This window comes from Muntiacus reevesi, chromosome 14, assembly GCF_963930625.1.
Source record: "Muntiacus reevesi chromosome 14, mMunRee1.1, whole genome shotgun sequence".
NCBI lineage: Eukaryota > Metazoa > Chordata > Mammalia > Artiodactyla > Cervidae > Muntiacus > Muntiacus reevesi.
Window position 1 is genome coordinate 10,597,820 of NC_089262.1, and position 6,279 is coordinate 10,604,098.

General features: G+C 39.3%; 1 non-coding gene across 1 annotated transcript; it reads right to left on the reverse strand.

Annotated features, from left to right (window-relative positions):
• Positions 1-5,550: 5,550 nt before the first annotated feature.
• Positions 5,551-5,622, reverse strand: TRNAY-AUA (transfer RNA tyrosine (anticodon AUA)). Its single transcript has one exon. It is a non-coding gene; the product is annotated as a tRNA-Tyr (tRNA).
• Positions 5,623-6,279: the final 657 nt, after the last annotated feature.

Genomic DNA, 6,279 nt, shown 5'->3' on the forward strand with positions numbered 1-6,279 from the left:
GTCAAGTTGCTAATATGTTTGCTCTTTCACTAGAAGTCTCATGAATCTTCTCCCTACGTCAACCCACAGAGTCTGCAAGCCTCACGCATCTGCACAGCTGACAACAAGATCCTTGGAAGTTTTTCCTATTGTTTGTTTGTATCCAGGCCCAGTGTGATAACCATGCAGCCGTTTACTAATGTTGTTGTTCAGTCGCCAAGTCATGTCTGACTCTTTGCGACCCTGTGGACGTCAGGCTTCCCTGAACCTCACCATCTTCTGGAGTTTACCCAAGTTCATGTCCATTGAGTTGTTGATGCTATCCAACCTTCTCATCCTCTGTCACCCTCTTCTCCTTCTGTCTTCTATCTTTCCTAGCATCAGGGTCAGAGTCCCATTTTTTAGTTTGAAGGTAATTCATAAAAATTGTTTTGACTTGCTGAAATCTACACAAAACTATTTAGAATGTATTTTCAACTTTAGCATTTTGATTGTTTCCTTGAAGAAATTGACACATCAGTCCAGAAACTATGTTTCATGGAAGTTTCTGAGAGGCCAGAGATATTTCTTCTTTCCCCCCAAAGCAAATTAGTATATAATAGGCCTCATTATTCTTCTCTGGTGAATATCAAAATATAATAACAGGATATATTTTGATCTTTAGTAACTGTATGTTAAGGGATGCATTTCATCCATGAACTTCAAAATTGATCTAAACATAATGTGTAGGACTGGGGTAGGCAGGGAAGGGAGGCAGGAAAAAAAGGGGAGAAATGATTTCATTTTGTCCATCTTTTCCTCCTTGGCAGTCTCATCTAAATGGAATTTTCTATACTAAGATGTATATTTTCTGGGTACTCCATGTATTATTGATATTACATATAGTTTGAATCATAATAAATCATTGTTCATATAGGCCAAGGTTGGTCACAAATGGCAATTTCATATGGCTCAACATAACATGTAGGAATCAAAGGTAAATTCCACAAATATGTACCATAAAGAGAGATACATACTGATGTTTTTACTATGGTGTTGGGGAAGCAGAAATTAAGAGGCTATTTGATGCTCATGTTGATATAATATTATTAGATTTTATAGTTATAAAAATGATGTATACAAAATAATTTATTAGTAATTAGGTTAATACTCTAAAGTAAAAAAAAAAAAAAAAATATATATATATATATATATATATATATATATATATATGTGACCAAATAACTACTACTGCAGTTGCATATTTGTAATATTGGAAAATTGCTTAACTCCCTGGGGCTTATTTTTCCTTTTCAGTAAAATGATGATAATAATACTATACTTTCCTTATAGGGCTGTTGAGTGTGGGTAATGGGGTCACAAAAAGAAATAAATCTAAATAATACTGTGTAATTCAATTATTATCTTAGATTATCTTTTATATCTTATTTAAAGAAGTTAGATACACTTATGAGCTTTTCCATATTTGCTGTCTAGAAAATTGTTTGATGCTGGAAAAAAGGAAACAGTGCCCTTGACATCGCTCTGTGCTTATACATCCACCCTCGGCTGATTCTGGGGAGGAAAAAACATTTCTCTAAGAAATGAGTCAGACCTTCCAAATAGCCATTTCCAGCCTGGTTTTGTGTACAGGAGAAAACTGCCAAGAAGAAGAACATATATCAATAGTGAGCCCATCATCTGGGGAGGAGGGGGCAGATTTCAAAGCAAAGAGGGCCCGTAAACCAAGGAGAGAGATTATCACCCACCTACGTACTAATCTGAAGTGCCAAGTCCATCAGGTTTGCGGAAATTGAAGTGAGGAAAAGGTTTATCACTCTGGCAGGAGACCTCACACATGTACCAGACTTCTATAGTTGAAACCTGTGCTGGATTCTCAGAGCAAAAATCCTCCACCAGCCTGATACAACTGCATGGGAGAGCTGGTCTAGACTGAACAACTGAAGTGTGGAAAAGTCATTCTTCTAATTAGATTGCCCGACAGGAGCAATCTCTATTATGAGGTGAAATACACTGCAAAGGAGAGGTAGATGGTGCTTACTATGGAGGTCTGAAGGAGGTACAGCCGCAGAGATGACAGACCTGAGACAATTTGGCTTGGATCATTTAAGTACAATTAGTGGTTGTCAAGATTATTGATCGCTGCGTGTATACCAGATCTTGCTATAAGCAGTTTCAATGTTTTATCCTCACAACAACTCTATGATTGTCATGATTTTGGTACAATCGAGATTCTCCATTCACAGATGAGTAAATTGAGACTCAGTACAATAAATCAACTGCTTAAGACTATAGGACTAGTAGAAGAAGAATTGCTGTTTTTGAACTGTGGTGTTGGACAAGATTCTTGAGAGTCCCTTGGACAGCAAGGACGTTCAACCAGTCAGTCCTAAAGGAAATCAGTCCTGAATATTCATTTGGAAGGACGGATCCTAAAGCTGAAACTCTAATACTTTGGTACCTGATGTGACCCTTATGCTGGGAAAGGCTGAAGGAGGAGGGGACGACAGAAGATGAGAAGGTTGGATGTTCGAGCAATCTCTGGAAGTTGGTAATGGACAGGGAAGCCTGGCATGCTGCAGTCCATGGGGTCACAAAGAGCTGGCCACAACTGAGTGACTGAACTGAACAGAGCTAGTTATAAACAATCTGCCAATGCAGGAGACACAAGAGACGTGGGTTCAACCCCTGGGTCAGAAAGATCCTCTGCAGTAGGAAATGACGACCCACTTCAATATCCTTGCCTGGAGAACCCCATGGATAAAGGAGTCTGGCGGACTACAGTCCATAGGGTCACAAAGGGTTGGATACGATTGAAGGGACTTAGTATGCAGGTAACACTAGTGAACTAGGAAGCGCCAGAATGAGATTCTAATCCTGGACATTCTGACTCCAGAAGGACCACCTTGACCCTTACGGCAAGTGGTTTCTCCTTCCTGCTTCCCACACCATTTCTCTCTGCATCTTGTAATTTTGCCATACAATTTCACATTTTTTGTGTGTGTTTCCTTCCCTTCCTGTAAACTCTGGTGGTGGTTTAGTCACTAACTTGTGTCCATCTCTTGAGATTCCCTGGACTGTAGCCCGCCAGCCTCCTCTGTCCATGGAATTCTCCAGGTAAGAATACTGGAGTGGACTGCCATTCCTCCTCCAGGACATCCTCCTGACCCAAGGATAGAAACTGGGTCTCCCACATTGCAGATGGATTCTTTACTGACTGAGCCACCTAATGACCCATGAATTTTTGAGGTGCGGTTATCACCAAGGCGAGCAAGGAATGATGGGATACATCTCCCAGGATTCCTTGGTGCCTTTGCTGAGATTTGCTGTTGGTTAGCATTGACCTGGGCACTGTGTTCTCCATGATCCACGTGGCAACCAGCAGCCAGGTGATTTTAGGCTCACAGCTGGGCTAAACAGTGAGGGAAGGCAAGACAGACACAAAGGATGGTGAGGTGAGTGGACATCTTGGCAATGAATGCACATGAAATCAGCTACCCCTGCTTCTTGTCCGGCCATACCAATAAAATCTTGTAACTTTACATGGCTTGAATGTTTCCTATAAAAGCACATTTCAAGAAAGACAAAATGACAACCTACCAAAAATAAAATCAGAGATGCATTATGGATTCCACCCTCATTTTAGATTACCTAATTAGCTAACTAACCACACTGATATAAATTGTACATTCAGTGGTTAAAAGCAATTATTTCCAGCACCTAATAATTACCAGGCCCCAAAATTATGGAGAATAATCGAGTGAGTTTACTATCAAATTTTAGATCTTATAACTCCTACTCCTTTCCTCCTGTGGCTTAGCAAGAGACTTACATAGCTTCCTTCTCCATGTGAGGCTTATTCAGGATAACAAAAGCTCCTGTCTTACACTTGACAATTCATAAAAGGGCATTACAAGATTGAGATCCTATGTGTGAGGGTGTTTGGACTTGTTCTGAAAGAAGAAAGAATTTCTTGGCTGCGATAGTTGTTCTCAGGAACTATCAATTTTCTTGGCTGTTAAAAGTATCTAACTGATTTGTGTCACCAAGTGCAAGTCATCTAGAGCCCTAACAAAGATCACAGTACAGGGCATGCTTGATTGGAGATATTATTTCTCACCCCCTGGGGACAATCTCATAACAGATATCTTGCTTCTATGACATTTTCTATGCCCCCCTGCTAAGAGTAAGGTCACAGAATTTCATTTTACTTTTACTATAATTTTTGACAGGTAGAATTTTGATTCTTAATCTTCAGGGCCCTCAGTAATGTTCCCTTGGATTGCAATTTAGATTTATTTTCTCTATTGATTTTCTCAGGTCCTTTGTAACCTGTGTTGTACTTCTTTATCATATAACTTTTAGATAATATAAATACAATTTTGTAGGCACAACTTCCAGCATCAATTCATGTCTATAATTTCTCCTCTGTTAACCTGTTCTCTCTAATATGGTACTCTAATTGGTAGTGAAGAGATAGCTTAGATTCAAGGGGTAGGTACTCATAAGAGTAGCATGACATGCCTACTCTGTTTTATCTGACTCCTTGTAACCCCATGGACTGTAGCCCTCCAGGCTCCTCTGTCCATGGAATTTTCCAGGCAAGGATACTGGAGTGGGTTGATGTTTCCTACTCAAGGGGTTCTTCCCACCCAGGGATCAAACCTGCATCTCCTGCATCTCATGCATTGGCAGGCAGAAAACTAGTTAAACTTCCCCTCAGTTCTCTCTGTGTTGCTAACACTTCCTTCAGGCTATCACTTAAGCATATTATTAGTAGAGTTATTAATTCAACTTGAATATTGTATGTTAATATAGCCATAATCCAGGTTCTTGTCTTTTCAATAGAATGAAAATGTCAATTTGACTATATCTTCGGTAACTAGCTCCAATACTTTGGCCTCCTGATGCAAAGAGCCAACTCATTAGAAAAGGCTAATGCTGGAAAAGAGTAAAGGCAGGAGGAGAAGGGAATGGCAGAGGACAGGATGGTTGGATGGCATCACCCACTCAAAGGACATGAATTTGAGCAAACTCTGGGAGGTGGTCAAGGCAGTTCATGGGGTTACAAAGAGCTGGGTACGATTGAGTGACTGATGAGCAACAGCAACAACCTGTGATTAGATTCAAATTTTATTTAACATTTAAACTATTCAGCGAGCAAATTCGATGCCTCAGAGTTCTATCTGGGAGAATTGAGATTTAATCGTAAATACAAGAGTTGAAAATCCCAGCTTTCACAGGGTTTAGTGATGTGACATAATAATTGATTTTTCTAGAGGTAAGTTGACTGTGTTAAATGTTTGTAACTGTCTTTCTGACCATAGGTAAATATTGAACAGTAATGTAATTAAAATTCTGAAGGGAAGCTTATAAAATAATCAAAGCAAATTCTTGATGATTATAGAACCTATCAAGGAATGGCATTACTTATGTAAAGTGAAAGTGAAGTTGCTCAGTTGTGTCTGACTCTTTGGGACCCCATGGACTGTAGACTACCAGGCTCCTCAGTCCATGGAATTCTCCAGGCAAGAGTACTGGAGTGGGTTGTCATTTCCTTCTCCAGGGATCTTCCCAGCCCAGGGATCAAACCTGGGTCTCCTGCACTATAGGCAGGCGCTTTACCATCTGAGCCACCAGGGAAGCCCATTTCTTATGTAGGATTATCAAAATATGACAGATTTATGACCATTCATATTTTAGAATGTTTGTTTTTTGTTAAAAAATTAATTTAAATTTTAGATGGGATGCATAACCATTTTCCAAAGTTTTAATAAAATAGAGGAGTGGGGGTTGCACAATTATATTTTGAAATGATAATCAATAGTTTTTGCATTCTCAGTAATTAATTTTAGCCCACAAAGCCTCATCATGATTATTAGATTGCAGAATTGTGAGTTGTTCTAGGAAAGTGCTATCTAAATCCTGTATCAAATTTGTGGCAGAGCATGTATACAATTATAAGTTTTTGCAGAACTGCTTGCTGAATTTATTTACTAATGTTAGCTGAGTTTTGTAAACTAGTCCATGTGGTATCAAGAGAATTGTATCTAGATATAAGAACTGCTAACTATGAGACTTAAGGGATAGGCAGGTTGCTGTATTATGATGCTAAATCACTATGCACCCTCCCTCTGGTGGTTGGGGAGGAGGGTACAGGTACAGTCTAGAACTTGGGCCTGGTATTTTTCATAAGCTTTGGATAAAACTGCTATTGGAATGTGTGCTTTTTTGCATGCTTTGTTTCTTTTTCAGTAGTTAAACAAAATTATGTCTGGAACATATTGTATCACATAAACC